General features: G+C 43.5%; 1 long non-coding RNA gene across 4 annotated transcripts; it reads right to left on the reverse strand.

The window, feature by feature from the left end:
• Positions 1–583: 583 nt before the first annotated feature.
• LOC146173631 (uncharacterized) lies at positions 584–24,582 on the reverse strand. Of its 4 annotated transcripts, none has more exons than XR_014701676.1 (8): positions 24,454–24,582; positions 17,933–18,186; positions 15,321–17,357; positions 11,595–11,743; positions 7,438–7,511; positions 6,597–6,728; positions 6,463–6,527; positions 584–1,179 (listed from the first exon to the last, which is right to left on the reverse strand). It is a non-coding gene; the product is annotated as an uncharacterized LOC146173631 (long non-coding RNA). The 4 variants fall into 4 exon arrangements; XR_014701677.1 differs by having other exon boundaries at positions 586–1,179; positions 6,463–6,728; positions 15,321–15,397; positions 17,099–17,357; XR_014701678.1 differs by lacking the exon at positions 6,463–6,527.
• Between the last annotated feature and the right edge of the window lie 68 nt (positions 24,583–24,650).

Consider the following 24,650-nt stretch of genomic DNA (forward strand, 5'->3'; position numbering starts at 1 on the left):
GCGGCATGAGTCAGCTATGTTGTTGCGACTGTAGGAAGGAATAGAAAATACATGGGGCTGCTACCAGCTTTGTAGCTGAGCCACCTCCGCTGCCTCGTTGCACCCGCCACCGAAGCGATGGCGGGTGCAGTGACAGCCTACAATAGGTACAACTGCGGGTGACAAGCTGGTCCCCGCCGCAAACGGCGGGGACCTACCAGTCCTAGCTCCGGACAGGATCAGCCACCCTCCCTCTCCACCCCGGAAGCGGGTGGTTGTAGCTTAAAATGTGCCAATTGCCTCTATTTAGAGACAGCCAGTTCCTGGAAAGCAACTTTGTCAAATGAACGCTGTTTGCTGTGTTCGTCTCATCCGTATCTGCAGTGACTGGCCGGAGGCGGGCTTCATTTTTTTTTCACATGAGTGAGAAACTGGAGTAACCTTTTGTATCTCATTGCTTTCGCAATAAAACGACGAGAGGATACAGGCATTTCCTTTTGTATCTCAATTTAAGACGAAGACTGAATGGCTGGCATTCAGTTTTCTTATACGTGTTTTCTTTTTTCCGCAGAGTTTAAGAGAGCAGTCGTTACCCATGGGGAAAGGGGGATACTATTACATTCTCGCACAGGTGATTAAGTGCATTTATTGATTGCTGATGTAATTATTTTCAACAGCTCATGTACAGTCACTTCTGGATTCGGGAGACCCAAAATGTATAAAAGTTCAGTGTTAGAAATGGTTTGAATATATGTTTTGCTATCAAAAACTGACTTCTTTGTAGATTTTTAGTTAATGTAGCGAGATGTTAATGCATAAAGAAATACCAGAAAATGATCAGTGAAATCACACTCTATCACACCAACCTGAGGAGCAGTGGGAAAATTGAATTGAATATAATCAAGTAATGAATGCTAGCCATGGTCAGTACATTGCGCAGGGGTGCTAATTAAATGTGCATGACCGTAATGCCTAGATAATATTTTGAAAATCCATATCGTAAAGCTGTTGCATGACAGGTGTGTAAAAATGTGGCTTTAAAGCTTAGCTTGAAGGATTGCAATGTCTGCGTAGGCACCCTTGATCTTTATTCCGTGAGTCTCAGCATTAATGCCAAATGCTTTGTTGAGGGGAACTCAGGCTCTCTCTTGGAACGCTTGTCACTGGGGTGCCCCGTCATGCATTCATCATCATATGCCCCTGTAAAGATGAAAAGAAAGAACTAAGTCTAGTTACGTTACCTCGTTTGATAGAGAATATTCGCATGTTACAAGAAAAAAATTGAGGCACACACATAAAAAAATGGCAGCTTAAAAAGAACATTATTGTTATTTACACTGTTTCAGCAACCTTGACCGTTCCTTTTTGAAAAAGGAATGCCCATGCAAAAAAAGCAAGAGTCCGAAATGGTCACGAAATTATTAAAAACTCAGTGCAAGTACTCATATGAGCTATGGGAGGCGCCGATCCAACAAATTTTTAAGCCTATGATCTGTCAAATTACCGAGCGGCCCAGAATCAGGCTTACTCAAGCTATTAGGTCTATGCCTTTTCTCCCCAATGCCACCTTCGCTGCTTTACACCACCAAGAAGTTACAATAATAACAATCGTGTTTTTTTTCTCAACTTCTTATCAAGAACCAAACATGGCTTTTGTGAGCAACATTTCATCCACTTACTTTGGGCACATCAAGCTCAAATTTAACATGTATAACCTGCAGTGTGTGCAACTGTAATTATGCACAACCAACTCTCTAGATTTTAATTAACGATAGTTTAACTCAAATTTTGTAAACGTTAGGCACCAGGCACTAAGAATGACCACACACAGGATAAAATTGTCTCAAAACGGGTCATGCTAAGTAGACGTCAACAATTTGCTCAACTGTACACAGCAGAGGGTCAGACACATACACACACAAGAAAAAAAATGACTTTAGACTTTTTCCTGCTATAACACCGTGTCCCCATATCATACTGTTGCCGAGCATGCATTGTCTTTCACTTAAGCACGGCATTTAAAACTGGAAAGCGTCAAGCTATCCTAAACTAAATACAGATCAGGAAAGCGGGAATTGAGCACTATCTCATCACCTCTCTGGTGAACTGGGGGTCAATGGTTGCCGCAATAATCCAGGTCCACCTTTATTTTCTTGACTGACGAAACAACCATCGCCAATATGGACTTAATAAGAAAGCAGAACATTGTTCTTTTGTCCTGTGTTTCGCGCTGCTTTCAAATAACGTTTTTTTTTGTTCCTTTAATTCTATGTACTCAGGTAGACCGAGGAATATCAGCAGGAACAGTGTATATCCTCGTCAGACCCAAGCATAAAAGTCCGAATAGCTTGATTTACTTAAAATACATTTCCCTAGCCTAGGTTATCCTAAGAATGGACACAAACAACTTTGCACATGTTTTGACACATCTTCAGTTCAATACTTGCATGGAAAAATGCATACATAAATCCGAATTACAAATGGTCTCATAGTAAAGCTAGACAAACTTGGGTTGCTACAGAACTGCTTGGAACTGAAGTCTAATTCAGAGAGAGCAATCAGCTCGCAAGATATCTCAAAGCGTGATTTTTACTAATGTACACTCTTTACCCCAAGTTCAGAGCCCAGGGGAGGTTCCATGTGATGTCGTGTCCTATGTGGCTCGTTATACATTCACAGCGTTCCAAACCTCAAACCCCTTGAAGGGAATAGGAACAGTGTCTGCCATGTTAACTAAAGCTCCAGGAGCTACTAGCTAGGGTTGAGGTGTCTGTAATACATTACACATGTTTTACTTCAACTGAGAACCACATCGGTGCCCAATACCATGTATATTTCGAAAGAAGGTCTACCAACATACACTAATACCACTTACTGTTAAGAGTTTTGGATTCGAAGTACGGATGTACCCAAGCCACCTTTTTTGCACTGCTTAATAATTAGTTTGAAACCCTCTATTAGTATTTATGATAATGAAGCAAGTTCAGTTTTCAGGAACATCAATTCTTAAGAGGGGTGTACGAAGATTCAAAATTTTGAGTATGAATTGAATGTGTTTATTATTTGATTTGTATTTGAGAAACAGATAGTATTCCGAATTATAATTTTCAAAAATTACCAAATATTTCAAATTGTTTCAAATTCACTGCAGTTTCTCCGCACTGCGCATTTCACCGCGATTTCTGACCTTGTGGTCTGTACAGTGAAGCATCTTCAAAATGCAACAGGGCTGTTTTGTGAAGGGGGGCTTTCACTAAAGTTTGCATAAAGGGAAGCATTTGACGAAATCGAAAAAAAAAAAACACCCGGCATTCTCACTTCGATTTCATCTCAAGTGCAATCATGCAGCTGTTCATCAGATAAAATTACTGTGATGCAAAGATAAAATTGATAAAATTACCTCGATGCAAGTTTTTTCAGGCTCATTCGATAACTCGAGCTTTCGATTAAATCGGGCATTTTTTTTGCTCCCTTGAAGCCTGAATTAACGAGAGTTTGCTGTATTCAGCAGCGATATGACAGCTCTGCTCGTGCACTATTTAGAATCGTGAGGCAAAGATCTTTTGCATTTGAAAACAGAAAAATAACACAGTGCTCTTTTAGATGGCTTTACCACCAGGCTTAGCAGCACAAAGGAGAAGCCTACTTTACGGAGGCCTCCAAGCCATGAGGTAAAGCACGCAGCGCGTAAGAAAACAAAAGTAAAGCTGTCTACAAACATAGAAAGGAGGCGGCACGGTCCGTAGTAAAGTGCAGCAAAGAATAGGGAAGGGGAAGAAACGGGCAAACATTCCCAGCACTGTACAGCACGAAGCATGAGTTAGTGGAGGCAAGAAGCAGAGGTGTAGCATGTTTGGTTTTGCAGCACTTGATTGCCACTGGCATTTACCATTTATTGCCTTTTAAAGGACTGAAACAGCAAAAAGTGACACAGTGTTCATGCAAAGCTTTGGTTTTCACATGAAATCAAACTTGGTTGAATTCGTAGCCCTGTTGTCCTCATGCTTAAGAGGTACTTCCACAAGACGTAAAAAAGTTTTATAACTGAAAAAAATTGCACTAAGACATGATAACAGAGAGGTGAAAGGTATTTCAGAGCATTTGTTTTTTCATTAAGCAACAATACGTGTTCAGTAAGTGCCCTTTAACTACCAGACAATATCTTAGGACCATGTCATCAACAACAACTGATATAGTAAAGACCGCAAGATTTTTTGCTGGTCCCAGTGACATTACTATAAAGGGGTTCTGCTGTACTATACTCATAGGGAGCTATACTGTCAGGTAAATTTCAAAAGGCCTATGGTATCTGATCAGATGATCGAAGAAGGCGAAACGATGCTGGCCCAATGAGGGGCGACAGGCACAGGTTTAGGACAAAGAGCCCCGTGCATCTTCGTCTGCTCAAAGGGCAAGACGTCGGCAACTGGGGCAGCAAACTTCCATTTTAGTGTATGGCATTTAAGAAGAAGGCAGTTTTGAAGGTTAGGGCCTAAGGCTCGGCAGGGCTCTACCAACATGACTCCGCAGTGAATGGTGCTCGGCCTCATGTGCAATGTGCACTCTTAGTTCATCGAGGCAGCGCTGAGTCAGTTTCACTTCCCTTCTGAATTCTGGGAAAGGAAAACATTACTTAGCTGGCAGCACGTGCGATTCAGAGGCGGTTATTGGTTAACGCTGCCAATAATTAGATTTGAACAACTACCCGGTTTAACAGCGGAAAAGTGTCCGGACTTTGCAAACTAAAGAAATGGCCTCGACGCTGCCTGCAGTGCTGTGCAATAGCGCAATAGTACAGAGAAGACCTACCCATTTGGCCCCAAAGCTTTGGACAGCGTCCAAAGTGCGCAACTTGCCACTTTGTCCTCCACCTCTTGTCACATTCCTCAATTTGCTTACTGAGTTTTCTTTAAAACAGCAACTCACAGTGGAAGAGGTGCGGAGAGGGGGGCGGGAGGCCACTGGCATCGTCAACTGCAAACACAACATTGTCCTTCTCAAAAGTATCCAACCTGCACTTACTATTTCTCAGCCCAGCAGGAGACTGACTTATGATTAAGAAAAAGATAGCACTGGTACAGCTTCACATCACAAAGTTTTGAAGTGAAAAGCTTCACTAGGCTAGTCAACTCCGAGTCTCGCCTGTGCTCCGTTGTTAGAAACACATATAAAGCCCCCCTTTAAACAAGCCGTAGGAGCGTGCCTTAGTGGCCTATAGGGGTAACGTGACTGTCAGGGTCCTGGCAGGCTGAGTGTGACACAACCATCCCATGTGAAACGAGAGACCCAAGTTGGAAGCTCCTGCCAGGGGACCACAGACACAGCGACGAGTGGTTAGACTTGGTATGGTATTGCTTTCGCAATAAAAGCCACAGCTGCGCATGCGTAAACCACGCGACGTCATAGGAGAAGCGCAGGTGGTCAGAGCCGCTGCAACCGCCGCCACAACTCTGCCGGTTGATCTTTAGCTGGTGCCGCGCGCCTTCCCTGGATTGTGTTGATGTCTATGCAGAAGTGTAACGATGATGATGTGGAATCGGAATAAAGTTTAATCTTATGTGATGTACGGCTGTAATCAATGTTTCACCGTGATGATAAGCCATGGAATATCTATAAGGTGCAACCGTGAACAACAAGGTAAGTCACAACTATGGCAAGGAACCACAAGCTAAACCATGGCATCGCCGAATCTTTTCACTTCTGATATCCAGGCTTAACCAAGCTAAGCCACCACCAATATTTTCTTGAAGCCGACAAGCTGGTGACACAACATTGCTGTAACGCCCTCTACTCTTTTTTAAAAGGACAAGGAAGGCTCATTAGTTCTGAAAAACACAATATGTATATGGTAATAATGGTAGCAAGAACGCATTATAATCCACCCAACAGCAGCCATACAATGAAGAAGGAAAAGTATACAGTTTTCTGACAAACTTCATAATTTAAATATTTGTTTCGGTCCAGGGTATCATTTTTGAGGAAGCTGTAAACCATGGAGGAAGGAAACAACTTAGGAGAGGTCCTTGCCATTCCCAATGCATTGGAGAAAGTGTGGCTGAAGTGACGTCAAAATTTAGGGTTAACCAAGCCGAGCCATAAGCAACAGGGTTGCTAAGGGCCCTAGGTATGTGAGCGTCGCGGAGAAAGAAAATGCGGAGGGTAAAGAAGGAGGAGAGACGTTGCAGCGTCCGGTCGCGGCGCGGCCGCGCCAGCTACAAAAAAATGACGTCAAGGCCTCTCCTAAGTTCTTTCCTTCCTCCATGCCGTAAACCTTTCCTCCATAGCGTCATGCACAGTTACTCTTAAGTGGATGTTCAAGTAATTAGTTCCTTATTACAAACCTACTGCACCTTGTGGGATTCTCCTAAAGACTGAACCAGTACACATATGGCATGCCATCACGAAGTGTGCAATAGCCTCAGAACAATAAATTTCAGAAGGATGAAAGAGCCTTTGATGTTTCAAAGCCACACTGTTCCTTACTCCAATCTGTGTCCTTGGTGGGGAGTGGCATACCTCAGGCTCTTGCTAATTCACCAGCCTGCCACCTGTGGAGGGTTGCAAAAGATGGAAGAAACATCTGGCTGCCCAGTGACACCATTTCCAGCTCTGCTTACACATGGAAGAGCCATTGCTGGAACCTGCAGTCTGGGTATCCCAGCAACGGCTTCTGGAAGCCTGGTCACTCTATGTGGCTCTTCAAAGATTTCCAAGCCAGATTTCGCCTTGGTCTCCTAATACTCAGTGTCCTGAAAGCAGTATCAGAGAAGCATTGAACATATCACAGAGCAAGTGAAAATAATTTGAATGCACAGTTGCAGCACCTGCATGGTAAACACATGTAAGACAATTAAAATGAGACTGATATGCCTCTTTGTTCTGGCCTGAAGGTTCCATAACATACTTTTTAAACTTTCCCTAACATTAACGCCTGTGCCTGTCATAGTGGTTAGGGTGCTCTACTACTGTGCCCAAAGTTGCAAGAACAAATCCTGGCTGCGGTGGCCATTTTTTGATGGAGGCAAAAAGCAAGGCACCCATGTGCTGTACATCGCACAACACCAGGTGGGTGAAATTTCCGGAGCCCTCCACTAAACCACAGCCTGAGCCTCTTTGGGACGTTCAACCCCACGGATCAAACAACAAACCAGCCAACCAACCAACCATTAGGCCCGCCTCTGAAAACAAAACTTAGAAAAGCATATAAGTTAAGAGACAGCATCACTCGATAACATGTGCAGTACATTCAGCTTTGTTTAACAGTAAGCAACATTTCTCTTGAGGGAATATCTTCAGGTACACCAATGTCATGAAATCCCCTCCTAGTTCATAAATGACGTGAAACTGGGTTTTACTTGAAAGCCAAATGCCCAACACATATGCTCCACAAATAGTATAGCCTCCACTACACACAAGCTTATATATCCTGGGCTACAAAAAAAAAGCAAAGTAGCATACCTCGGAAGGCTGCCTTGAATCTGCACGTTTATTCATCCACCCGAGAGCAACAGCGAGGTTCTGTTCCAGTTTTCCTGTACAAGTCAATAACATATTAACCATTCACACATACTACAGTAAAAGCTTTCTTTGCACACCAATGCATGCTAAGTATCGTATTTACTCGCATAATGCTCGCACTTTTTTTTCACGGAAAATTGATGCTAAGTTGTCGGGTGTGATAATTATGCGGGGAAAATTTTTGAGCAAATGTTTTGGAGTGCTAAAAGCAAATTTAAATAGGTGTGAATTGGGATTCGTAGGTCAGATATTGTAAATATAACGAAAACATTACTTTCAAGCAGAACTTACCCTTGTTATAAAAGTACAGGGTCGCCAAAAGCACAAATTGCTAAATCACTTTATTTACAGCACGCAGCCTCATCATCACTCCCCGCGTTCTGTGGTACAATGCTCACAGCCAACCACACAGCTCTACTCTTGAGTCCGTGTCAACACTGCAATCGCCGTCTCCGTACTACGCAGAATTCGTTGATGCCGAAGTGCCTGCTGGCAGCGCGGTTGCCATGCTGTAGCTCGTATTTGAAAGCTTTCAGCTTAAAAGTACCTGTATAACTTGCGTACCACCCCACCGCGATGCGGCACCAAGAACACGGTAGACGGTGGAACAAAGCAAGCAACATGGATGGAACGAAGGAACAATGACGAGACGCGGAGACACCTCGCAAAATGGCAATGACTACGAGCATCATGGATATAAAAAAAAAGACGAGCATAACCGATGATGATGATCTACCCGAGCACGCTGTCGCCGCCTGGTAGCGTGCACACGAGGCCAGCTAGGTTCAGTAGAGCTCCGAAGATGGCGCTTGTTACTACTAGCGGACAACTCTTGCGGTGGTAAAATTGGTGGTGCGATGATTATGCGAGGAAAAAAAACAAATTCCAATTTCTGATACCCAATGTTAGGGGTACGAGCATTATGCGAGTAAATACGGTATAGTTATCAATAATCTGAACGAAATGAATCCAAAATATTTTGCACAGACATAAACCAAGTATGACTTGGAGTGCAACACATGCACAAATGCTGAAAATAGTGCATTTCTAAACTACAGGGTACTTAAGCTTTGCATCTAAAGGTACGGCCTGAGAGCGTTAACGGCTCCTGTCTGCAGCTCTCCATGATAATCATTGTATGGTTACGTGCAGTTTGCTAGTTGTTCACTCCGAAATCCCTAAATTTGTGGCTTTTTTACCTCACATGTACTCTTTAACATACAACTGCAAGCTACCCCATTATGTGCAAGACCACTCAGTACAAGTCCTTAAACAAGCCGTACAAATGTGCTTGAGCGACCTATGGGTGGTGTTTTCGACTCTGGATACAAGGGTCCTGCAAGGTTCGATTTCTTTCATCCACCCGTCCCAACAGAGAAGCATGAGTTGGCAACTCGTGCCAGTGTGGCAATCTCATTCAAAGGAAAAGTAAAGCACAATACCAGGGCGAAACCTTTACAAATGTCAACAACGCAAAGTTGACAGTTCTTTTTTGGCTAGCACGAACTGTCTTCATTGATAGATAAGCTTGCCGATCTTAGGTATTTCAGGGAAAATAGGAAAACCAAGCCTCCTCTGAAGCTGTACCTCTTGAAACCTCATGAAGCCTCCAACTGCACTATTCTGAAATGCAATGAGAGCTGACGGTGGTTGATCATACAGTTGTAGCCATGGATAAATGCCATTTCAGCAGCCTTAATGACGTCATGCACTAGAAGAAGGCAATAAGCCCCACTAGAACATAAGCCATACGAATGTACCCATGTGGCCTAGGATTATTGTGTTTGATTTGGGATCGTAACGTCTCGATGGGCAAGTGATTCCCATCTCATCCTTTTCTCCAAAAACCTGCCTGGGTTGGCAGCTCCTGTCGTTTCGACCACTCCAAATGGTCTCTTAAAGGGGCGATGACAGGGCCGTTCGATGGATTGTCGTTTCATACTTCTATGAATAACATACAAGTCTGTCATTCTACTCGCAAAGTTTTAGTACCTAGCACGCGGCACGTGTTACAAGAAACGTGATAGAAATCGGAAGCGGAAATTCCTTCCCACCGAGAGCGACCACCATTTTGAAATGCTCATGTGACATCACAAGAGAATAGAAGGCGGAGCGTCGTCTGCAGTATCAAAGGGCATGTCTCTTTCTTTCATTGACGATTGAAACAGTTTCATGCAGAAGTGTTTGATGAACATGCTACTGCACAAAAACGATATACAGTAAGGTATATTATTTTTCCGCCAAAGTTAAGGCAGGGTTACAGTCAATTAGCAGTGCGGTTAGGTTCCTTATACCCCTGTTACACAGGCACGTTAACGGCCGTTAAGAAAAATGGCAGTTGGCCTTAATGGCCGTTAGGCAGCGTTGCATGGCAGAGCGAGCACCGTTGGAAATCCAACGGCGATTGACACCAACAGAGGTGGCCGGTCTCTGTTCCGTCGCCGTTTCCATCTGTTTCGTCATGAAGTAGGCAAGATGGCAGCCCTCAGCAGCAACGTGCCTCCACTGCAGGCGAGCGCTCCGGTGCAAAAACGCTTTGCCTGGACAGCATCACTGACGCATTTACTTATAAACTTGTGGCAAGATCACCTTGCCGGACTGCGAGCGCAGAAACACAATGCGCCTGTGTACGCAAGGATGATGGCGCTGTTCAACCAGCTCGCAAGCGAGGAAAGTGCCGTGTGAGCGCAGCCACCACCATTCCATTCCCACGACCGTTACGGCGTTCAACTGACGCTCAACTGAATGGCCATTGAAAACGCCCATGTAACATGGGTATTAGCTTATCGACGTACTGATCTTTCACATCATAACAGCGACAACGCCAGCGTGACCAACGATTGCCTATAGCCGTAGTGTGAGGTTTCCGGCCCCACGACAAAGACGGACCTGTTCAGCGGACGGTCGCCCAATCTGCTTTGGTCAGATCAGAGGCCGAGCAAGAGAACATTGACGCCCGCGTTAACACCCTGAACAGTTGCGCTTGTCTGTAGCTTAGCCGTGTTAGAAAAAGGAAAGCAAGCAGCTACTTTTTATATGTTCCCAATTCTCATCAGCAATGACCTTGGCCAGAAATGCCAGCTGGCGCCGTATTCCTCTGGCGCCAGCTTTTATTTTTTTATATTTATTTCCTTTATTTTATTTCGGACGGCGCTCCATGCTCCACCAAAGAATTTTTTTCCAGATGTGGTCCGAAAGGTTTGTCTCGGGTCAGTGGTCCAAAAAATTGGTTACATTCATTGCATATTTTTTTTCCTCTCTTCCTTTCACAAATTTTAAATTAGAATGACATTTAATATGTCATTTAAATCCATACAAGCTAATAAGATTTTAATTTTATTTTACGGCATTCAACTGACGCTCAACTGAATGGCCATTGAAAACGCCCATGTAACACGGGTATTAGCTTATCGACGTACTGATCTTTCACATCATAACAGCGACAACGCCAACATGACCAACGATCGCCTATAGTCATAGTGTGAGGTTTCCGGCCCCACGACAAAGACGGACCTGTTCAGCGGACAGTCGCTCAATCTGCCTTCGTCAGATCAGAGGCCGAGCAAGAGAACATTGACGCCCGCGTTAACACCCTGAACAGTTGCGCTTGTCTGTAGCTTAACCGTGTTAGAAAAAGGAAAGCAAGCAGCTACTTTTTATATGTTCCCAATTCTCATCAGCAATGACCTTGGCCAGAAATGCCAGCTGGCGCCGTATTCCTCCGGCGCCAGCTTTTATTTTTTTATATTTATTTCCTTTATTTTATTTTGGACAGCGCTCTATGTTCCACCAAAGAATTTTTTTCCAGATGTGGTCCGAAAGGTTTGTCTCGGGTCAGTGGTCCAAAAAATTGGTTACATTCATTGCATTTTTTTTTTCCTCTCTTCCTTTCACAAATTTTAAATTACAATGACATTTAATATGTCATTTAAATGACATATTAAATGAGAATAGAAATGAGTAGACCCAGCGCGAGTATGCGGGGTTCGGCTCTACTGTTTCAGTGATTACGGATTGCGCATTCATAAATTTTGGCGGTTGCATGTGGCCATCGAGTGTGGTTTGTCAAAAGTGACTCTAAATTGATGACTACTTACATCACAATGCACGTGCACCTTGAGTGGGAAGCCTTGATGTCACTCTGTCTGGCGAGCAATACCGAGGGCTGCCGGTGGCTGTCGGCGCCGCTTGTGGGTACCCGGCGCAGGTAGGGGGCATAGCATCATCGGCGCTTCTTGCAGCGCTGCTGTAGTTTTTAAACAAGTAAAAGGTGCAACTGGTGTAAAAACAAGAGAATATTATTGGTACTGCTAGCTCAGCTAGATTGTATTTTATGCCGTGCAAACGAGCAGCATACATCCAATTATATATACGAAAGCTACGTAAACAAACACGCTGGGGCGTAGTCATAATCCGTGAATCAGTGTTTTCCTGCGAGAGTTTAGGGCTCACACACTAAATACTAAATGGTATATGTTTACGTTGAGCACTCACGAGTCATTTGCTGGACAAGCACCAGAAAAACTCAAGGTTAGGCTCAGGCGTTGTTTGCACTCGCGCGCGCGTGGCTGTGGGGGAGGCGAGACAGAAACCGTGGCGGCTGGGAGGTTTGCCTAATGATTTGCCTGGCTTTGGTGACTGTTTCTTCATTCACGTGCATGCCAAAACAAGGCACAAAAATCCCATGTACCATACAAGGCTGCATCACATACGCAGTCGACTTCCGTTCAGTGACAAACTTTCGAATAAGATGAACATTGCAATACCACTAGTTGATTACCCATAGAGCTCGACATACAAAAATCTATGCAGGACGAACTGTTTCACATGTTTTTCTGCTAGGATTAACTTTTGCGCTGGCTGCAAACCACAGTGACCCTACGCAACATCAATCACGAGCTGTCAGCGTAATGCTGCCAAGGAAAGAAAAAGACAAACACACATCTAAATGGTAAAAGCACAACTCCACAAAATGGCTTCTGCTTCACACCGAATTACGAAGAAGCTCTCTTGTGGGAGCACTCTTCTTAGGGGGTAGGGGGAGATTTTTTTCAATGGGGGAAAAGGCAGCACACCATGGTCAGATCTTGATTGCAAGTTCACCAAAGTACCAAACACTGCCTTCCACAGACACTAAAAGGCACGCACGTACAAAGTGCGCCCGCTGGTTGACTTGAAGCTTACAAATTGCCGGGCTACCTTCCCAAATGACGCAGCTTTTAAACATGTGTAGCTGTGCTCCAAGCTCTAAGGTAATGCCATTCAGCTTCTGCCCTGCACCAGCCATGTTTCAGCGAGTAATGGATACTCTACTGACTGGTTTGCAGTGGCAGGTTTGTCTGGCATATTTATATGATGTAGTTGTCTTCTCTTCAAACTTTAAAGACCATCTGGAAAGGCTATGTACAGTGCTTGACGCTATCAAGTCATCATGGTTACCATTGAAAGCAGAGAAGTGACTATTTGCCCACAAGAAGCTGTTGTTTCTGGGTCATATCATAAACAAGGAGGGTGTCCGCACAGACCCATAGAAAACAGCTGCAATCGCACAGTTTGCACAGCTTGACGACAAGAACTTTTCGCGCATCATAGAACCTATAAACTGCTTACAAAGACAGATGTACTATTTGAAAAGCACTGCTGGTGGAAGCCTTTGAGGAATTTAAGCACCACCTACAGTCTCTTCCTGTCCTCAGCCACTTTGATGAAAACGGCCAGGCTGAAATTCATACTAACACAACCAGCGTGGGCCTAGGTGCCGTCCTTGTTCAGAAGAGTGCTGGAGTGGAAAATATTTTTGCTTACGCTAGCAAGTCCCACTCAAAAGCTAAATCCAATTACTCGCTGACCGAGACGCAGTGCCACGCAATCATCTAGGCCATGCCAAAGTTCCATCCGCATCTTTACGGTCGACCATTGAATCTAGTGAGCTATCGCCATGTGGTCTGCTGGCTGGCCAATTTGAAAGACCCTTCCAGCCGCCTTGCACGATGAAGCTTTCTTCTTCAAGAAGTCGACATCACCGTTGTCTACAAATCTAGCCACAAGCACTCCGATGCAGACTGCATGTCACGAGCCCCCGCCGACATGCCTCCAAAAGAAGACGACGAATATGCATTCTTGGGACCGATGCTCACCCTGTCTTTTCCGACCACTGTCTACAGCGGCAAAGATATCTCGGTGGCACGAGCTGCATATTTTTGCTCGTAAAATGCAAATTTAATCTGGAAATTGTATGTGGAAATGCAGTTGCATGAAAAAGTGCTTAATTCTGTTTTAAATGTAGAAATTATGTGCAAAATGTAAATATCTTTTTAAATGAGAAAAATCTGCATACATGTAAATATATATTACTGATTATTTGAGCACTATAAAATTTTAATTTTGCGCCATTGCAGTGAAGCCATCTTCTACAAGTGCCACCATTTTGAAACGATTAAGTGTTCCGCATTATGACAGCATTCTGAGTAATAAACATTATTTGTTGCACCATAAGTCAGCATAGAGAACTTAATATTGTAGTTTCTATAAGAGACACTGCCTTAAGACAGCACCAATTCGTCTTGCTGGAAGAATTCACAATCCTATGAGATGACTGGTAGCTTATTTATGGTAAGAATTTGCGAACAGCTTACGAACGAGGCCCATCGCCCTGTGCTATCGAATAAGCCAAGAAAATATTAACTCAAGAAATTTATTTTTCATGACTACAAGTTTTTGATTTCTGAGGAAAAGTGTTGTGCAATTTCTATCATTTCACAGAATCGTTCAGTATAGATGTCAGTCTGCCCGTGTGCTTGTCGCGAAAGTATGTGCTCAGGCAATATTCATAAACAGTCAGCAGGTTCTTTGAGTAAATATGGCGTGTCGTCTCTGTAGGAAATTCTAAAACGAGGCAAGTCTCAAACATGACTGCATAAGGTAGGGTGTGGGATGTGTGTGTGTGTGGGGGGTGGGGGGGGGCGAAGGGAGGGGGGGGAGTCTATAGGGGACCTTTTAATTCTTTTTGAACTGGACCCTTAATCCACCCCTGAGTGTGCCCAAGGTTGTTTCTGCTACCACGTCAAGAGTGGTGGCTGTGACACCGGAAATATATTTTAGGTGGGAGGGGGGGGGGGGATATTTTATGCATTGTTTATATACTTGAAAAGTACTCACTCAATCTGTGAGCAAGCTGCACTCAGCATGGCACCTGCACCAACCTGTTTCAGTGCAGCTCTTATGACCCGTTAGGCAGTTCAGGCACATTGCCATTCACCAGTGTAACCGAGCGAAAGAGAGTCATGAACCACGAGAATCGCGACCCAGAGAGAACTCCTCAGAAGAAGAGAAAAAGAACCACAAGCTCTGTGCCGCTTGCTCACCTGCAGCGTGCCATAATTTACACCCCAGATTGTGCCGGTCCCGCTACTCACAGCACTGCTTTCCAAGGAAAAGAATTTTAGCTAGTTTTTTTTAGAATTTTAGCTGCGGAATAGTCGTACATCCTTCCACCCATAAATCTTGACGAAATCACGCAGTCAGCCATGATCATGACGCCGGCTCTTCAGCACCGCTCACTCAAAAAAATGTTTGCTGCTGTATCATGCATTACAATAGTTTTGTGGCAGTGGACAGCACCCGCCCCAATCGCGGTGTCATAAACCAAACGTAATGAACAGACTTGCCCAACCGGACGGCACCACGACTAATGCTTCTTTTCTTTTTCTTTTCTTTTTTTCAAATTCTCAGGAAAAAAAATGGGCCGTGGTTTTCTAATGAGAGTGGGCTCATTAAGCGAGTAAAGGTATAATCCTTAAACATTCAAAAAGAAACTGTCATACCATCCATTCAACATGGCTTGTGCAGAAGGCTGTCAACTACCACCTAGCTCCTTGAGAGGATGCATGATGTACCATTCCTGCACAGATAGACAAAAACAGATAAACCTGATACTAGATGTTTCCAAGGCCTCCGACTATGTGTCACACACAAAAAACGTAAATCGACATTAGGTGACAGCCCCATCATCGACTGGGTTAAACTACACCACCGACAGGTCACAATTTCTTAAAATTCACCACGACACATCTGAATACTATAGCCTGCGACCTTTGGGCTACAGCAGGGGAGAGTCTTAAAGCCCATCTTGTTCCTGGTATATTTATCGACGATGTGCACATCAGTCGTCCTGTAAACATTCGGCTTTTTTACCGACGATTGCATTCCCGATCATGAAATTAATTCCCCTGAAGATCAACAGTGTGGTAAACAATTCATTACAGCCTGTTTGCAAATGATGCGATGACTAACAGATAGTTTTCAGTACACTAATATAATATATAAAAAGAGAAAAAATCTGATCTCTCCCTATGCCTACTCAGTCCTCGATACACTTCTAACTCGCGTTTCTGAGCATAACTATCTCGGCCTAACGATATGCTATGACCTACGATAGGAAACTCATATTAACAACATTACTTCAAAATAAATGAAGTGACCATTCTTTTTTAAAAGACATTTGCACTTTACACACTTCAACAAAACTTCTGGTTTACAACATGCTCATAAGAACATTACTAGGATATGGCAATACTGTTTCGTTCCCCTATACTAAACAGTTCACAAAACAAATTAGCTATGGTTTAGCTTGTGGTTAAATGTGGAGTTACGCGAGAGCTATCTGCATGGCTACGCTTAGGTCTGGCTTGAAAGGAAAGATATGGCTTTTGCACATAGTAGTTTACTCTATGGTTTCAGCATTATTTATGCCATGGGAGAATCACTTCACTTATGAGCACCCCTTGCCTCTCATCGTTGACCATTCTCATTCGGGTGTAGAACACTTCTAGTGGCATAACATCGTCTCTACGTCAAACTCCGGGGCACACCGACATCATAACATTCGAGCGAACCTTCTGTCCTAGCAACTCGCTGTTGTCTTTCGCCTCTACCAACTACTGAGATATCAGTCTTCTTCTTCTACTTCTTCTTTCTTCACTCTTCAGAGAGGCACAGACAGGTACGATGAAATGGCGAGACGGTGGCCAATGCAGCTCTCGCTAAGAAACTTTTATGATTTTTTTTTCTGCTCATTGTCTCTCCCTGTGCCCCAAAGCTGAAAAGTGCATTTCTTATTTAGTGTCCTTTAATTGTACTCTGTAATGGACATCATGTTTGCACTGCAGCAGAGTCCACCTGCACAGACTGTCAGACTGTAGTATTGCATCTTTTCTTCGCCTTTAAAGGAAAAGCTGTGGAAAAGAAAGGAAAAGTAAAACATGTGGTGTGTGGTGTTTCAGAAGCCTGAACAAAGTGTACCTGAAAATCCTACAGTGCTATTTTATAGGATTAAATAACTTTTGATACCACTTAAGAGGGACCATTTGCATGATATTGAACTGTTTTGAGCTTCCATGATGCAGTCTAGCATTGCTATGGCAGCACCCGTAGAAGTGTTTTTGCTGCGTCTGCTTATATATTCATGCGCATATTTTTAATACTAATTAGTAGATAATCTACTAAATGTAGTCGGGCCTCGTTTGTTTTATTGTAAAAATTAAATGACACTTGTCTTGCAGTATATATATGATAGCAGCAACAATTTGTAGGAGACATTTACATAAAAATTGAGGTGGTACTCTGCTTGAATTTGGAACCCAGATCCAAAAAAATAGCTGGTTAACTGCATTCGCCTTCTGAAATGTAGTCATCAGGTCTCGCTGGTCATCTTTGCTGGTGTCACAGAATGAATGCAGCCAACGCCACTCAGCCTGAGCGATGTGGAAATGGCAGAGAAGCCACTTGCTCTCGGGACAAGTTGCACGCATGGCAGCCTTTTCAGCTGCTGCAGAATTATCAGTCATGGATGTCTGTGATGCCTGCAGAATATAAGAAGCAATATTTGTAGCTTTGTTCCTTTAAATAAAGAACTGCATCACGTATCCTAAATAGCACCAAGAGTGTACAGTACGGCTCACTGTTAGAGGGAACATGAGGCTGCGTTGCTACCGTGTTTTGCAAAGCACCCCCGAGAGAACCCGGTGCATGCTCAGTAAGCACGGCCGACTATTCTTGCCAAGCATGCACTTGGTGCCATCCATTCTTGCCACTGCCCGGCGGCAGTGCTTTGCAAACTGTTTAGGTCATGGGCTCCCATGTTCCCTTTAACAGTGGACCATACTGTACATCGCTTTTTATTAGAGGCTCTTGGATCACGTAATTTTGGACACAAAGGACATGGAGACTTTTTAACAAGTGAACTGGACGTGTGTTCCCCCCCCCCCCCCATTCACTAGTTGGACCAAAACATTAAACATCCTGTTTTGCCCCTACTGCAAGGGTGTTAATACAACAAAATGCAGGGAAAATAATGTTTGATGGGCACTCTTGTTCTTGTCCGTTGCTGTGCACATAATTTGCAGGACATGAATGTTTTTTGAATATTGTTACTTACATGAGCACCACCAAAGCAAGTTGGGGAAGCCTGCTTCAAAAGGCCAAATGCAGCCTGCTCTGTGAACCAAACTGCACCAAACTGCAGTTGGTTCACTGTTAGGCTGCTGTGTGTTTCGTCACATGATGCCGTGGAGTCCACAAATATTATTTCCCTCGCAGCACTCAGTCTTTGTGTCCTTTTTGTAAATTGCATCATTACAAGAGCTGCCCGGCAGGTGTCGTCCTCCATCTTAGTGATTCTCACACCGACCCCTGTAAAATACAATATACAGTTCTTACTTACGGTGGCACTGAGCAGACGACGGGAGAGAAATGAGGGACTTGTTAATACATTTGGAAGCAGACGGTTGTCACTGACAGCCACAAAAGGTAATGAAATAGTATATTTCAAAACTCTTTTAACGTTTTTATATATCCAACCAGGACCAGCACAATCATTTTTCCAATGCAAGATGGCTGCCTCAGGTAACAGGATGCACAAGAAAATACAACCATATGCCACCGATAAGATCCGGCTGGATAACATTTGCATGCTCATGGGTGTGTTAGGGGCTGGAAGGGAGACAGGACTGACACCGGGCAGAGTAATGTTGGAATGTGCTGACAGTAAACTTAGACATTACCGATAATGAGAATGGGACAGTGTAGGCCAGCCTTGTTCTGTCATTGTAGGAGTAATTCGGGACGGTGAAGTTTTGTTGGACACCACACAGCTTCAGCAATGCAGACCAGAGGAGGTGGGGCAATAAGCTTATTTATACATGCATGTGACTTTTTGCCATGCTGTGTGTTTACCGAAATGCACCACACTGTGGCTTGACTGAACACGCCCCCAAGTCCTCAAGGTAAGGAAACCTAGAGGGAACGGAGAAGTATTTAGTACTACTAGCGGTGAGGTTACCGACAGCATGACATATCGCTATGTTTAGTGACGATTCTTGCGAAGCAAATGCGTATGAAATGCATTAACCATAAAAATGAAAGTAATCACATACACAGAAATATACAGTATTTTCCAGTGTATAAGACACGGTTATTTTACAAAATTTTCGGTAGTGCATCCTATACAATGGCGCATCTTACGTGTGTTTTTTTCGTTTTGAGCAATGTTCATACTTTATCGTGAAACAGGTAACAGTAGCGACACCTGCGATTACAGTATTTACAATCGTTATAGTTTTCTAGAATTGTACAACCGACTCAGTGGAAGAATGCCAAAAGGTGGCGACCTCCATGCTCTTTGCCCTTTCCACGCTGCGAAGACAAGCCAGATCAAGCCAACTCTCTTTTCCAGTTACAATTTACAACATCGTTTGGTGGCTATTGCGCGTGCTTTTTCTCTTTCCTGCATATGCTTTACCGCGTGCATCAGAGTGTCCGCACGCAGCGACGATCAGCACAGTGATTATGAGAGCAAAAAGGATGATTGAGCGCTGCCGCGAGAAAGCAGCGACCGTGTACTAGGGCACTGCACGGGCTCGGGCTGGGCCTGAAATTTGTTTTTTTGCTGGGCACGGGCCGGGCATGGGCTTGAAGCTGCGGGCCTGGGCCGAGTACGGGCTTGAGGTAGCGGGCCCGGGCGGGCTTTGGCTGGCTGTGCATTGCTTCTTTCGGGAATGAAGAAATCCCACCGCTAAAATGGTTAAAGTAGTTTATGAATAAGCCACTAATAGTACATTTTTTAATGGCAAATGAGAGAAAGCTAATTTATATACAGAATTTAATCAGCTGCACTCAGTGGTTTGTCCAAGTAACTTAGGTGCGCACGCCTCTCGGCGCTCAACAACAAGAGCAAAAAACTTAAAGAGAAAATGCGCAAAACCCTGCAGCACGCTCTGCTACAGTGCAGGCCTTATGGAGTGCTGCAACGCATGACACACGGCTCATTTACATGAGCACACGCCTACTAAAGTACACAACTCTAGTACTAGCTTGGGATTTTTCAGCCATCAGTGAGCACACTTTGTCGTATCTAGCTGAAGGTATTCTTGTATCATTTTGTTTTCATGTTGCCACCAACAACGGGACTTATGAAGCCTCATAAGAGCCACTGGAGAAGAACCTTTAATCGATACTGCTTGGCAGGCAGCCGTCTTCGCACCCCCCCCCTCCAGAAAAGAAATATGTCTATGCTACGAGAAATGCCATTAAATAAGAGCGTATTGCATTAGGAATCTTTGGGTATTGAAACACATATTTATGCAAAATAAAGAGGTGTCGTTTTACGTCTCCACAAATATGCGGAGAGTGGCCATGAGTTATTCAATAGAATATTGCTGCCACAATATCCTATAGAATTTTTTATTTTTTCCTGCCCTTGATGACACAGGTTCCTGTGGCATAGTTGCTGGGGAAAGTCTCTTTGTGTGTGATTAAGCAAATAACTTGCCTCAAGAGCTAATTGATAATACGAAGCCATATTTAAAATCCCTGTAATCCATAGCTCTTGAGCATATATGAGCACGATAGCGTTAACTAAGATGGCATGCCAGAAATTTCTTGACCAAGCGTTTGCTTCTGCCAGTACTTTAACAGTGCCCTCCTTAGCTCAGAAGAATATTTTGTCACATTTTTCTTCCATCTTGACTTGTTGTTATATACCATTTAAACAGCATTATTTAATTTAACCAGCTAATTTATTTATATCAGTGCCATGCAGGGCTAAGATAGGAGTGCTTTGCTCAGATCAAAAGTACACTCGTAGTAAATTAGAAAAAAGCATTACACATAAAGTACGGTCACGATCAAAGGAAAAAAGATGTGAACAGCATACCTACCATCATTAATTCAACAACAAGGGTACTCTACTATCGATCATATCTATACCATCAACCAGGTGAAAAAAAAATGGTTTGGTTTGGTTTGAGGGGTTTAACGTCCCAACGCAACTCAGGCTATGAGAGACGCCATAGTGTAGGACTCTGGAAATTTCGACCACCTGGGGTTCTTTAATGTGCACTGACATCGCACAGCACACGGGTGCCTTGCTTTTCGCCTCCATCGAAAGGCGGCCGCTGAGGTCGGGATTCGATCCCGCATCCTTCTCGGAATACAATCAGCCCTTATACTTAATATTCATTGATTACGAAAAAGCATTTGACTCGGTACAAACCTCAGCAGTCATACAAGTATTGCAAAATCAGGGTGTAGACGAGCCATATGTGAAGCACTGGAAGATATCTATAGTGACTGCACTGCAACTGTAGTTCTGCATAAAGATAGTAACAAAATCGCTATAAAGGAAGGTGTTAGGCAAGGAGACATGATCATCCCAGTACTATTCACATTTTGTTTAGAGCAAGTATTCAGAAACTTGGAATGGGAGCAGTTAGGGATAAGGGTAGTTGGAGAATACTTTAGTAACCTGCGGTTTGCTGATGACATTCCTTTGTTAAGCAACTCAGGGGATGAGCTACAAAGAATGACTGATGACCTAGACAGGAAAAGTAGAAAGGTAGGCTTGAAAATCAATATGCAGAAGACTAAGGTCATGTTCAACAGCCTTGGGAAGAAACAGCAGTTTACATTAGGTAGCAAAGCACAGGAGGTAGTAGGTGAATATGTCTACTTAGGACAGGTAGTAACCGCAGATCCATACCATGAAAAAGAAATAACAAGAAGAAAATTGGGATGGAGTGCATTTGGCAAGTGCTCACAGATTATGAGTAGTAGCTTACCTGTATCGCTTATGAGGAAAGTGCACAACAGTGGCATCTTACCTGTAGTCACCTATGGGGCTGAAACATTGAGGCTAACAAAGAGGGTTCTACTTAAGTTGAGGACAATGCAGAGGGTTATGGAACGAAAAATGGCAGGGGTAACGTTAAGACATAGGAAGCGTGCAGAGTGGGTCAGGGAAATAACTCAAGTTACTGACATTCTAGTGAAAATCAAGAAGAAGAAATGGGCATGGGCAGGACATGTAGTACAAAGAGAGGATAACCGATGGTTGCTTAGGGTAACAAACTGGATTCCAAGGGAAGGAAAGCGTAGCAGGGGGCAGCAGAGTTAGGTGGGAGGATGAGGTTAAGAAGTTTGCAAGGGTCAAGTGGATGCAGTTAACACAGGACCGGGTTAATTGGAGGAATATGGGAGGGACCTTCGCCCTGCAGTGGGTATAGTCTTGCTGCTGCTGCTGATGATCGAAATTAGAGCTCTCGACATATTCTCAGTATACAGTGGTTTATATTGCCAAGCACATAATGTTCACAAACTATTGTCTTTTCCTTTATTTTGTTCTAAATGCAGTCTTTTACCTTGTTATAGACTGAACTATGTATTACTGCTCTGCCATGTTTAAAATTTTTAAATTACTGCATTGTTCACAGCTTCTTTTCCTGGTGTTTTGATACTTGATTCATACCTGTCGAACCTTCCTTATTCTGGAAAGGTACTGCTCTGTGAAGTAGCCAGCACCTTTTCCTTCCAGCTAGCAATCCGTCTCTGTTAGCTTCGCAAGCGATAAGGATGCACACCAATCCTTTGGCCAGCACTAACTGAACTGTTTAGCGCCAACTTCGCAGACAAAACCTTGCACACTAAAATGCTTGCTACAAACTTGAGAATGACAACTCGCTTCTTTATCCATTCCCAAGTTTATTAACCAAGCTTCTTAGGTATTATTTTCTGGTTAGAAATGGAACCTTATGCCGAGTTTTGTAATGTATACCTGGCACTGCCGTAAAGAGCACCAATGGTTTATGGCATAAAATTTAACAAGCAAAACTAGGTAGGAAAACGAGGCATTTAGATTTCAAAAGGCATCAAATCCAATCAACAAACATATCAGATGTTATATTGACGCTGCTCTCATGGCTCACATGACTTCAGTATCAGCTACACATCACAGTTATTGCGCAGTTGATGAAACTGCATGATGACTGTGAGCCAAATATAAAGAAAAATTTAACTATGAATTATATTGCTGGTTCCAGGCAAATATTGCCTCGCTGTGGCGGCCGCTTTCCGATGGAGGCGAAAAGCAAGGCGCCAGTTTGCTGTGCGATGTCGGTGCACGTGAAAGAATCCCAGGTGATCGAAATTTCAAGAACCTTCCACTACGACATCTCTCATAGCCCGAGTCAGTTTGGGACGTTAAACCCCATATACCATAAACCAAACCAAAATAGGCAAATATGCGTTTCATGTCCATATACTTATGTCTAACACACCATTAAAAAAGAAAAGAGGCTAGCAAAAATTTTGCGCCTGTGCTTCTTTACTTTCAGAAAGTATGGGATTAATTGCACTGTAATCAATGCAACATTATTTGTCTGACCGTAAGAATAATTACATGGTGCAGGCTACCTCAGCTGTAAAGCCCAGTATGTCGAACAAGCTGCATTTTCAATAGAAAGAGCGCTGACATGCTGAGTTTACACAGAGGCAGACTGGATTGAAGACAAGACTTCGTGCTGCATGTGACTACATCCCTGGCTTGTTATGCGCAAAAATACACTGGTTTCGGGGACACATGGGCCATAATGGCACGATGACTCAATCCAGAAAGATACCTCTACAAATGACAAGAGTATTGCCTTGTAACAGCCTCTCGAGTCAACTTAAATGCCTCAAATATGTATGCCTCCAAGTCAGAACGCGAGCTAAGGCCAGGATACATCATTTCAACAGCTAGTCGCGCCAGGCAGCACGTGGCAAGAGGGACCTCCATAGGCGACGAAAGCACCATAAAGAAAAAACTGCTAAATGGCATGAAATAAATACATGACAAAAATAGAGAGCACCCAACGACATAAGCATTAACTTACGACTGTTTATTTCCTGCTTATGCTATGTATATATTCACAAACACAAAGAAACTTCAGGAAAGCAAATAGGCGATCATGATTATAAGCGCACAGTGATGCCAGTCAGTTGTTGATACCTTTTTGCCGATTGCACTTTGTTGGTAATGTGAGCGATGTTTTTTTTGTGTCTTTTTTTTTTTGTCCTGCTATTGTTTTGCTTTGCTGAAACAACATCACGCACTTAGCAACTCTTCTGAGCTTGTTCGCGCAACATTCATGCATTGAAGGTGCACTGAATGCACCCGCAAACCGCGTCTTGTCAAGTCGGTAAAGTAACCTTTTGTGGCACACTCAATTTTGCTACGATAGGATCTATTGAAACGCAAACGCGTTGACACTAAAAAGCCAAGATGAAACAAGAGCACAACCTATGAACGAAACACACAGTTCGCTTTGTCATTCTCCTACACGCATGACATAAAAGGCCAAGGATTTCAGAGCTTGCAAAGTAGTCGCATCGTTGCTGCCTGGTTGTCAGCATTGAGAAGGCGCTTAGTTCAGAGTGAGGACAGCTGATCAAAATATAATAAACACTAGGCACAAAAGGTAAAATGTATTCAATAAGCAACATCACAAACCTGCATGTTCTGGTGAAACCTAACATTAAGCATAAGAAGCGCATGCATCTGCACACATGACTGAAGTATGCGCAATTATTATTCAGACGTCAAATAGTGCAAAAGCCATAATTAAACGCTTCAACAACACTTACTTCGAGTGTACAGTGACTGACAGCAGCTATTTAGTGCCTAGGCACTGTAGCAGCTACAACTGCTGGGCGCCGCCATTTTTTAAAGTTGGACCAAATCACTAGGCCCGTTGCCGCGCACTTTACCACCGCTTCACAGAAGCACTGAAAGAGGGCAGCGGCAAATGGGCATTTTTTTTTTATAATATTAGTAACTCAAA

Source organism: Amblyomma maculatum, chromosome 11, assembly GCF_055883805.1.
Source record: "Amblyomma maculatum isolate TAMU_Amacu chromosome 11, ASM5588380v1, whole genome shotgun sequence".
NCBI lineage: Eukaryota > Metazoa > Arthropoda > Arachnida > Ixodida > Ixodidae > Amblyomma > Amblyomma maculatum.